The sequence below is a fragment of the Cryptomeria japonica genome, chromosome 2, assembly GCF_030272615.1.
Source record: "Cryptomeria japonica chromosome 2, Sugi_1.0, whole genome shotgun sequence".
Lineage (NCBI taxonomy): Eukaryota > Viridiplantae > Streptophyta > Pinopsida > Cupressales > Cupressaceae > Cryptomeria > Cryptomeria japonica.
In genome coordinates this window covers 125,524,265-125,537,087 of record NC_081406.1, presented here as the reverse complement: position 1 = coordinate 125,537,087, position 12,823 = coordinate 125,524,265, and positions in this window count along the sequence as shown.

Sequence of the window (12,823 nt, the reverse complement as noted above, 5' to 3'; positions counted from 1 at the left end):
AAGACATGTCATCAAAAGAAAACCAAGACTCGACACCAACATCCATTGTAGTCCTCAAGTTTTGTGTCTCTTGTCACTTGTATAAGTCTTATTTGATTGTGGTCACAATGTTTACTTTCACAAAAAGGATAGATAGCACTGAACCATAATGTTGTCTAAGTCTATTGAAAGATTTGATTTGTTGAAGCCCATTGTTGTTGTTGTGTCTCATCTGAAACTGACTGAATCCATGCAACTGATACTTTATTACGGAGAAGACGGAACTTTATTGCGGATTGGTGATGCAAGTGTTGCTTTATTGCGGATTGTGCGCGTATAGACTAAAGAAAACTAGAAGAAACTGTACTCCTTGAAACATGTGATGATCTCGGTTCCACACCCATCACTAGATGTAGGATTTGCCTTAGCCACAGATAGGAGCTGATTTATTATGGATGAAAAGGGATGAAAAAGGAATGTTTATTATTATGGGTGGCTAACCAATCTTAGGTAGATCAATAACAAGCCATGATGGGAATGGGTAAGTTTATTATGAATGAATACGTCGTGAGTGTGTGCAAAGTGAAAGGATGAAATGGACTTCTGAAGGAGGGAGGAGCAATGTCTCTACACATGGCATCGGTGACCCAGTTTTCACCATTGGACGAAAATGTTTTTCTTTACTTTTTTGATTTTATTTTTTTTTGTGTCAGAAAGTGCCTGTTTGCCAGGTTTTCACCTAGTAACGATTTTTTTATGTTTATGATTTTATTTGTATTTTTGAATATATATTTTTTGATTCTTTTGTATTTTTGAATTAGGATATGTTGAAGAGCTATGTGTAAAACCTGCGAAGGTGCATGTTGTTGATAGGATCCTCCAAGGATTCACCCTCTATGGTTGAGAGTTGATATCCACCAGATCCATATGCTGCTGTGATGATGTAAGGACCAAGCCAATTTGGTTCGAACTTGCCCTTCTTCTCTCTGTCTTGCTAATTTTTAGGATTTTCTCTGAGAACCAAGTCACCTACCTCAAATGTGTGAGGCTTGATTTTATGATTGTAGCTGTGAGTCATTCATTGTTGATAAGCCTTGAGATGATTAAAAGTAGTTTGTCTTCGTTCATCCAATAGTTCAAGTTCGTGCAAGCGAGAGACCCTGTAGTCCTCATCACTGATAATATTTTGCAAACAGACTCATACAGAGGGTAACTCGACCTCAATAGGAAAGATAGCTTCAATGTCGTAGACAAGTGAATAGGGCGTAGCTCTTGTAGTTGTGTGGACACTTATGCGGTAAGCCCAAAGTGCGGGATTAAGTTGGATATGCCAATTACGGCCAGCGTCATCGACTATCTTTTTCAAGATTTTAAGGATTGTTTTATTGTAGTAACTATGGGAGGTGATTGAATTCAAACTAAAGTTGATAGTAACAAGAAATTTAAAGAGAGTCAGGCCCTCTAGGAAAAAGTGGTTGAGAGTAATATCGTTAACTATGTGGAAGATATGAAGCATTTTGAGCCTTCACTATAAGAACAATTTTCTCGGTCCTGGGAGAATGGTGATGTTCGGGTGGGGAAGGTGAAGTTCATAGTGTAAATGGAGACTATTATTGTCGCTACTAGGTTGGTTGTGGAAGACACATCGTTCCAAAAAAATCCCAAAGGAAACTATAGGGAGGAATTCAAAATATTTTTGAGCCTAGATAAGAATGTGGTTCCTCTCCAAAGTGGTTTCAAAAGGGATGACCAACTAAGTATTTGGAAAGAGGTTGCACTACCCTTGATGAAGTTTGTCACCCTAGATGAGCGCTGATGCAGAGCATCATGAAAATCCAACCAAGAACCTCAAATCATTCGTGAAGTTCAATTATCAACACAAATATTCCATGTTAGAGGCATTGTCATATATTTCCCAAAAAAATCATCAATCAAATAACCATTATCAAATTGTCTCCATAGATATCAATCCATCATGATTGTAGATCCATATATTATTCATTAAATCTGAATCATTTAAACCCTTCATCTATTCATTTCTTGCAAATGAAAACCAAGAATTTTCTCAAACTATGAAATTTACTCTATTTTGGTCATGAAATTACAGTCATGAACAATCATTAATAACTCTTACAATATTAATAAACAAGACAATCTCTCTGGTCCAATTATCAAAATGCTAGTTTTAAAACTTATCTCCAAGTTATAAAAATATCCAATGGTTAAATCCAAGGTTATGATGATTGTTCCAAAACTGGTCACCGTGAATCAGGGTTTTGGGTAGTTCCAAACGGTTTTCACCAAAACTCTCATAACTTTCTCAAAGATGCATGAAATCAACTCAAACCAAAAGAAATGGAAACATTATTAAATATAATACACTATCATTATATAAATACACTTGTTTCTAGGCTTTACATGGTCGTACAAGGCCTGGAAACAAGAGGAAAAACTTTCAAGACCACAAAACAAGAGATTGAAAACAATGAAAATGTGATACCAAAATATCTCCAATGCTTTCCAATTATTTCTCCAGTTTTTACATACCCTTATGAACGACCATTACAGAGGTTTTATATCCTTTTCATCTTCACATGGAAGTTACAACTACCCAACTTCCTCTTATGACTATACAACTTCCCATTTTGGTCTTTTTATAACTTTTACAACTTTTGACTCTAATGACTTTAAACCTTCAAAAGAACCCTCAAAACATATTAGGATGGAATAATAATGTATTTTTGCCACCATTTTACCCCTCCAGGTTATTTTATACAAATTTTACCAAATAACTAATTCAAGACCTTATTGGGACAATTTGGACAACTCATTACAATGGGCTCTTTTAGCCTTATATATTGATTCATGTTGACTCAAAATGACAATACAAATGAAAATGTAATTGAATATACTTATGAATTGATTGTTATCCTCTTATAGACTCCTTTTTTGCCTTTGTGTTAGGTGCTCCTACACCAAGCACTTTAAGTGTTTTCACTCCCAATTGTTCTCGATGCTTAATCACTTAAGGCATGGAGTTAAGATGAACTTTCCCTCTTATATTTTTTCCTCCATATCCTAATATGTTGTGGTGGCCAATTCTAAAGGTACCCTCCCCTTGCACCAAGGTCTCATTTTGCACCATTATAATTTCCATTTGGTTTAACCCCAACAAGTGGCTTGCCATAAATCATTCTGGTCTGGGCCTCTATGTTGAGTTATCGATCAACCCAATTAATTCTAATGCATCACCTAAGAATTAGAAAAATCCCACCTCAATTAACCCCTTTCGAACTGCTAAATCTAAAAAACCCCTCAGTTCCCCCTATTGGTGAATGCTCTATAAAAAAAGATGGTTATTATTGAACAAGTTTCGAAGGAGATGGTTTCTTCTTGGTTTACCAGGTTTGATTGAACCCCTCATAACTCGATGAGAAATGAAACTACCCCTCCCTATCCCCATCCCCTTAACTCTCGTAATTATTCTCCTCAGAGTACTCTAACTAAGGAGGAATTCCCCCTTTTTGTGGCTAAAGTGAATGAACTCTATGCGGAGTTCAATAAGAATGAACCTACAATCCATTGGCTTCTAGGACAATTTGAGGTGGTAAAAAAGAAAATCAATAGAATTGAAGCCCTTGTTGAAGCAGGCACCAGAGCCTTGAGTTGGGTTACAGATGGCAAGGAATAGGGGGCTTAGATGGTGGTGGGTAAATTTGTTTCTATGGTTGATAAGTGGAAAGGGTTAGAAAAGTCTATAAGGGAGCTTAGTGAGAAATTTATCCATGGTAATAACACAAAGGATTTGGCGGATGTGGTAGAGGCACTACATGACAATCAGGATTCCATGAAGAGGAAAATGGAGAATATGTTTTTACACAACATGGAGATGACAGAGAAGAATTCTACTACTCTCCAATATATACAAGAAAAAATTGTGAGGAGGCATGATAAGAAGAGGCGCCATTTGGAGTCCTCCACTAAAATAGGGCTAGAAGTGTCTGTGTCTAAGGTGAAGGCCATACTAGACTCCCCAGCCATCTCTACAAGGAAAGGCTCAAATAGAAAGCTCTCCTTTTTGGAAAAAGGAAAAGAAATGTGTTAGGATAGGAAGTTGGTGTTTTCTGCCACCAAGTAAGCCATCGATTTGTTGTTTCGATAGTGGAGTGTCCTATTTTATTCTTTGGCCTATTGGATCTAGTGGTTCTATTTTTTTGGGTTTTTTTAGTGGTGCTTGAAACTTGCTTAGTTTTGTTCCTTTCTAGCAATAGGATTTCTATCTTGGTCCCTCACACTTCATGAGCCCTTAGTTTTTGTCACTCACTAGTTTTGCAGTTATGCAAGTGATAATAATTATGAATGGATTGAGGATAAATTTATTTTGTTTAATTTTTATTCCCCTTTTTATTTGCTTCTCTTAAGTATTGTTATTTATTTATTTGTTTATGTTTTTTAACAAGTACTAATCATTTCTTTAACTTGTGACACCTCTCTTACCAAATGAGAAAAATGGACTAGTTTTCAATTTTCTTCATACATTAAGAAATGGAATTACAACCACATCCCTCTAATTTAAAATCAATAGCACTCTCTATGGAGAAAAAAACTTTTGACATTAATCCTATTCATTTTTCCTATTTTATAATTAGTGATCTGATCCCTCAAATAAGTGTAATTGAAGTCATTTTTTCCTAATAATAGACTCAATTTTTTTTCTTGGTTCACACAACCATTGATCTTATAGAGTGTCACACTTTTTGGAGTTAGATAAAAACAATCCTCACATTGAGTTGGTTTAAAGAGAAGATCTCAACATTATTGAATTTTTTTTAAAGTGAAGTGAGAATACTAAAGTTATTCCATAGTAAAGAACTTGATGATTTAATCTATTGTGCAAAATTTTTAGTATCCATAATCCTCTTAACATAAATCTTCGCAACCATGCATCAAATTGATTTACTTATAATAACTATATTTTAGGTATATAATCAAAATATAACAAGTTGGACTAGATTTATATTATGTCATGTATCTTACTAACATTTAAATAGGCTAAGGTCTCATGATTGTACAATATATTTCAACAACTCATTCTAATCGTATATTGTTGAGGGAAACACCTAAGAAACAAAAAAACACAGGGAATTGCAATAAAGACATAAAAGATGATATTATTATTATCTTCAAAACATGCAAAACATGCAATGACAATCTAGAGGAATAAATCCTCACAGGTTGCATCACAGAACTTACAGAGTTTTTTTGGAAAGCCTTTACAATTTATAAATTGCCATTTGGCGAACAAAAAATAAAACATGAAATTGGAAATATGAAAATATAGCCAGATTCGAAAATTGAAACTTCCCGAAAAATGGTCCATCTTCTGGCAGCCTTAACTTTTGATCTGCGAATCAGATTGATGCGTTGTTTGAACCATAGAAAATATCTCTGAGTGAATAATATGTTAAGAACCTACTTTGTTGATTCTATCCATTTTTGGACCTGTTCGACATTATTTAGTGCACCAAACTTGACTTGGAAGAATTTTTTTTTTTTTTTGGGAAACTAAAACTTGAATAACTTTCAAACCGTAGATGATTTCAACCTGATTCTTTTTCCAAAGTGTTTATTTTTCGATTCTCAATCTTCCCACAAAATTTGGGCTCCATTCATTTTTAAATAAAAACTTTCTATTTTGGGCAATTGGCTAGAAAAAGTAGCTTGTCAATTCTGAAAGTTGGAATCTCTTATTCATCCAAATGGGTATCCAAAAATGTAAAAACATTAAAATAAAACTACCTAAAAATAAATATTTTTGGGTGATGCAGGATTGCACTTACACCACTGGATGCTCCTGCAACATATACCTATTCAATTAACAAAAATTTAATTATTTTTTTAATATATTGTTCACCATAAATTAACCCATCTTAAGTGGTGTGAATGCATACATGATATCTAATGTTTATGCTTGAATAAAATTAAAGTATTAAAGGAATATAGTTATATTGGTTAGTGCATCTTGAATGTTTGAGATACTTATCCATTTAAAGAACCAAGGTAAAGGGAATTCTAATGAGAGATTAAGTAAAATATTTGAAGATACAAATAAAAAATGGTAAAAAAAGATCTTGTCAAAAAAAATTCTAATGAATCTCTTTACAAAGTAGTGGAAATTCTTTAACAACAACTAATATAATTTTAAATCTTAAAAGGCAAAGGGTATATTAAATTCTTTTGTCATTTGGACAAAACGGTGTGAAAGTTTCCAATTTTTTCATTCAATTCCTCAAAGTAAGAATGATGTCTACCAAGAGTATACCAAGATATTTCATAACTACTAAAGATTAATGTTAAGTAACATTTTCTTTCCCAATATAAATTATTGTTCTAAGATGAACATCTAGAACATGTGATTGATAAAAAGACTAAACAATATTATGTTCACAAATTTCTATATTATTTAATCTATCTAAAAAGTTAATTCAATATTTTTATCCACTTCTTTCTTAAAAGAATATGTAGAAATATCACTTGTTTATGAAAAATAAAATTCTTATATGATGATGTGTTAGCTATTAAATTATTTTTCTACGCAACTTATAATATTTGGGGATTCACTGAATAAATCAATGATATACAATGTGAGCACATCGGGTACTAATAAACACCACTATTCTCTTCAAAATTATACTTGTGATAGCCACTTTACATATACTCGTATAATTAAAATACCATCTAAGTTATATCATGTATCCTATGTACCTACTTTTTATTAATTTTTATGTATATCCTTATTATTTCTACCATATCAATGAAGGCTACCACTCACAACTACATCTAACTCAAATCTATATTTTTTTCATCTTGTACATTAACTCCATGCCATGCAAAAGATATATGGCATATGACATGTATGTCATTGTTTGAAAATATTTGATTAAAAGCACTTATATATCTTGACCCCTAACCACTTTCCACTACAAATCTAGTTTTGAATACCCCTAGTAATTGATATATCAATTACTATATATATATATATATATATATATATATATATATATATATATATATATATATATATATATATATATATATATATATATATATATATATATATATATATATATATATAATGGTCTTACATGTACCTAATCATTTTTAGGTAGGATCGTAACATTACCAAAAGGTATCCAATATATAGTTTCAAACTTTGGTAGGATTATATTGAAATAGCACAATCTTTGCTTGACCATTTTGGTTTTTCTTAACTACATTAGAGTTGGGATTAAGTAGGCATCCCTATTATTATGAGGCTATAACACAATAAAAGACTACATGTAGAAAAAAGATATCTTTATGCTAATTGACCTATATCTATATATATCCCCTATACCTATACATATAACATCGATTATATTTTCTCCTTTTCTCCTATTACTATAGTGAAATTACTGGGGCACATTTTGGTTATTCAAAACAAGTTCTAATTTGTATACACATGATAAGGTATTTCTTTAGAGGTGGAAATACTTCCTATTTTCCATCATTACTTTTACTAAGTATACATTGATGTTGTTGGTTCCCCAAAAGGGCTTTACACTGCAAGAGGTAAAAACCAAGTTGATTCTTCAGATTATCTATGGAAAAGCCACCTCCAACTATCAATATGTTTAAGAACTTGGACCAACCATGACAAGGATTGTGCTAATCCTTCTATACTTTGTGCACTGCAAGACCCAAGAGGGTGATCCCTTGGTGAATCTATAATCTTTGCACCATACTCACAATTTTCACCAAAACTAAGCAGATAAACTCATATAAAGGCTCAACAAAGAGGGAGAATGCTCAAGAATGGTGAATTCTTCAGTGATACTCAACCTATTGGAGCATGAGATGTCTTCAATAAATAGTAACATACACAAAACGAAAATATATTCTGATATTCAGCAAATTATAGCAAGTTGTCAGTGATTTTGAACACAAAAATGACATTAAAGACAATTACAAGTTGTGATCAGTGCCTTACTCCATTGGGTACTTGAATTTACAAGATGAAAAATAAAAATATGGCCGAATTTTATCTAATAGCATAGGATCTAAGATAATATTTCCTTACAATTTATCTTATCTGCAATCCCAACCCAAACTACTTATCAAAATCCCTACATAAGCCCTCCACTCTGCAATTCCACTCAAGCATTTAATCGACCCCTTAGATCAAAGCATAAACAAAAAATACATGCACCACAACAATGCAACAAATGAAAAAACCCTTGATTCTACTCATTCAAAATGTGATAATTATACACTAGAGAAATGGATTTGAATTATATTTTATTGACTTTATCAACTATCTTCTACCACAACACAATTTACATATATCTCCTTCAAGAACCTGCACAAAAATTGACACTAAAATGCTTTTCATTTCTCTATAAATGACTTTACAGCTTGTTCATCTTCACCTAAAACCTGCTACAAGGGATCTATGACTTTGACTTAGCAAGACTCGGTACAAAAATAAAATTTGGACCCTGTTTCTTGGCCTTGAATTCCCTTTTATAGATAATAAGGGAGAAAACAAGCTATGGGCTATAGGAGACACTTGTCACTCAAAGATGAACGGTTACCCATAATTATGGTACAAAATATTCCTTCCAATCTCCCAAAAATTGTCCATACTAGTGTTCATGATGAGGTAGAACCAAAATTTCTAACTACATTTTGTTAGAAATAAAAACTCCTTGAATCATTCCATTATCATCCTTGATGCCTCCAAATGGACCATGAGATGCGTTGTTTTGTCCTACAGAGCATTTGCATTCCCAAAAGGGTAACTTAGAGCCTGACAAGAAGTAAAGTTGCCCTCAAACTAGAGAATAACTCACACTTCATGCCCAAGCTCAATGAAAGAGAAAAAATGAGCTCACAGGGGAACATAATAAGAGGGTAAAGGGTCGCAGCCTCTATGTCATTGAAAAGATGACTGATTACTGCCCTGAACCCAACCTTGTCCTAATCCTATTCCTTTGTTGGACCCTTCCTAAAATCCCATGCCAACTAGTGGCAGGGGAGAAGCAAAGAATGCATCATGAGGGGCTCCTTCAGATCATAAATGAATTTCAAGCCTCCATTGACTATCCTCCCAACTTTCAAGGCTCCATTGACTATAAGCATACTCACTCTGAAAAGGGGACTTACATCTGGCATCATAGAGTTCATAGTAACTCCTTGCACGATATTGCTCAAACATCATCCTTATCTCTAATCAAAACTCTTCAAAAAATAATGAGGTCTATGTTCTCTTCTACCCACTAAACCACCATCTTGTTATATTTATAATAAAAAATCTCTTCATTTGCCAGTTCTCATTCATGGGAAAAATTATCATTTTGATGCTTTCTACTCATCTCGCCAGCTATGGACTCGATAAGTCATGTCTATCAAATCCAGGACACCATCACATTTAAGATATCAATCCACTACCTTCTGTCAAGGCTCACATTATGTGATCAATTTTGTTTTGATCTTATTGTTCCTTTACTACATAATTTCTGCTTTAGAATCCCTCTTTGAACACTGAGTCATTATCTTTTGAATTCTTCTCGGAGATAGTTCCTTGATTTTACCATAATGTGAGAATCCCTGACAACATGCATCCTCTAATATTCTTGATAAATTCTTGATCGTTTCATTGCCAACTCATAAATCATCCCAATCCTTTTATGCCTCTAAAACTTTGACTTCTCGTTGTCGTGACAATGAAATTTGTTGAGATGGCATCTTTGGAACTGTCAACTTTGCTTGCTAATTCGACTTGACTCAACAAACAACCCTTAGAATAGGTCTTCTAAAAATTAGTCGGCATCCATGCATCTTGACTTGTCTTCAGTCATCCCATGTCGACAAGATTACATTATATCTACCTTTATTTTCCCATGCGTGTGATAAGCAAACGGCTTCAATCACCGTTTTGAAATACGTTTTGAATTTCCACCATAGATTTTATCTAGCATGGTGTATCACACGATCAAAATCAGTCAAGCTGATATTGATCTTCCAATGTGGTAGGTGAGTCCATCAAAAGACTGACTAAGCATCACAAAGCAGACCAAAAAGGAAGTTACCTGGATAGGGAAACTCAAATAGAAAAGGAAGCCTATTCTAATATGCACAAGGCCTAATCTACTACTCCTAGAAAATAAATACTTCAAGAGAAAAAAAATTCCAAGAACTGTCCATGAACACGTAGTTCAAGAATTTCATCTGCCCTTTCTTGGAGAAAATAAGGATATTCTCCCCACTTACTTTGAATTAGATATGGGCCTAACCAGATGGCATCAAAATTTCCATGCTTTTCTTTGTCTTTCAATCTAGCATTCCACATCAAGACCAAAACACTTACTTGAAAACTCCTTACAGTTGCTCCTTATACAAGTTCATGACTTGCATCTTTAATTTAGTATTTTGGTATTAACTTCTCTTCTAGTTCCATTCAACTTCATCAAAGCTTCAACCCTCAATTATATTTTAGTTTTCATATCATCATCACAAGTTTGGACAAACTTGTACATCTCCATTGGTTGGCAGAGTCAATCTCCTTTTCTTTGCACCTAATATTGTAGATTGAAAAACCAAACCATGACTGATGGCCCAAGGCCACCAAAAATGAGATACCAGTATTTACCCTTACCAAATATCTGATTCTCATCTACATATGTGATCAATAACTTGAAAATATCACTGCATACAAGCTAACCACATATACAAACATTTGCAAACTACAAGCTAACCCTATGTCTGATATCATCAATGCCTCCTCTGATCAAATACTTATTCAATTGGAATGAAACTAAAAATTCTGACTTGGATTCATGCACATCACTACCAACAGAGACAAATAGAATTTCTTGATTAGTTTGAAGAACTCTTTCCTCATCATACAAACCATGCTCACAATAGTCTGAAACATTTTCAACATTACCATCATAACCAGTAACAAAAGAAAATTCATCTTCATCAAACAACATCAAATCAGAAATCACATCTTGGTCAACATTTAAGATGTCCGGATTCTCAATTGTCTCTTCATACAAAGGATTAGAAACCAGATGAAATCCCTCCTCAAAAACATTATGGAAAAGCACTATATGATCCATATTTGCTTCCTAATCAAATAGTGCACTAAATTTTTTATTGAAACCACTACCCTTCTCAAGTTTACATTCATTTTCATCAAGAATAAAAGAATCACAATATGAACTAGAACAACTCTTAGCATTATAGTCCTCACAATACAAATACTCAATTTTATGATCCTGATAGGCTTCAAAAAAATTATCGTGACTATTCTGACCCCTTTGAACTTCATCTTTCCCAACCACACTTTCTGGTTCAAAAATATCTTGATGACAAGAAAAATGAGGAACAATATAATCCATTGCATAAAGAGTTGTTTGTAATGGGACAGCTGGTGTACTGCTACTTGTAATATTTGTTTCAGGCACACATACGTGGACTAACTCTTTACACACATTACTTTGGATAAGTTCATGTGGCATAATCATAAGTTGAATCATACTTTCTCCATTGGAACACACCATGGAGCTCTCTAGCTCAAAATAATTATCAACCAAGACTGGTGGCAACTCATCATTCAATTTCTCATCATCACACATAACAGATTCCTGAGAGAATGAATCTATGTCAAGAAAATCTTGCACAATAGCATTATCTACATTAGATGTATAAATTTCCAATTCTTCTTCATACAAATTACTAGATTCTTCTAAACCATAAGACTGTAGATGGACCTAAGTTTGTGTGGCATCCTTGCTAGAACAACTAATATTTCTAGATGATCAATCTCTATATCTAGGACTCTTTAGGAAAACTTCAACTCAAATATAGAGTTGGTGTAGCATATATATAATCTAGGGTGGAAATTTATCTATTGGCTATGATTTAGAAAAATTCAAACACCTTCATAGTGCTTTCTCTTCTAGTGGGTATTCTTTTTTTTATTACAAAGGGTTTGACCAAAACAATTTCTAGTATATTCAAAGCATTTCTATTGTACAATGTTGAAAATGATGAGTAAAAGAAAAGCCAACAATAAAACTCCTTTTGTTGAGTAGTAATTTATTTTACTATTTATTTCTCATTTTTTTATTTGTATTATTCATTATTTCCTATGAAATCATATTAGGCTCTTTATACTTCTAGTTTAGTTTCCTAACTACCTTTTGAGCCTCGTGATGTTTTATTTTCTCTAATAGTTTATTTTCTTGAATAATTTTTTTATAATAGTTAATATAATTTCATAAATGCATTTTATTCATGGATAGACAAGTCATTGATTATTTTGGAAAAATATGCATAAGAAAGCAATGTTAACTTGTACACCCATAAATAATAATATAATATATACATTATACTTAGGAGTTAAATTCAATGTCTATAAAAATAATATTATGTAGTTGAGTATAGACCAATAATTAGGATAGGACATGTTGATATTAGTTAGATTTTTTAATAATTAAGGACTAAAACTTATTAAAGTCCTCCTCTACAATTCAACCTATAAAAATTTAGTATATAAAAGTCCATAATAAGAAACCACATCAAATAGGTAATAATTGGATAGTTATTTTTACAAATTTATTACCACTCTAGTTTTAAATTTATTTCAAATATGTTAAACTAAAATGATTGAAATTTATTTTATCTTATATTTAAATTCTATAAAAGAATACAATAATTTAATTACAAAATACTCTTATTAACTATAGTGATTTTGGAAAGCATAATAATTTTTATTATTGTTAACCTTGTTTAATTA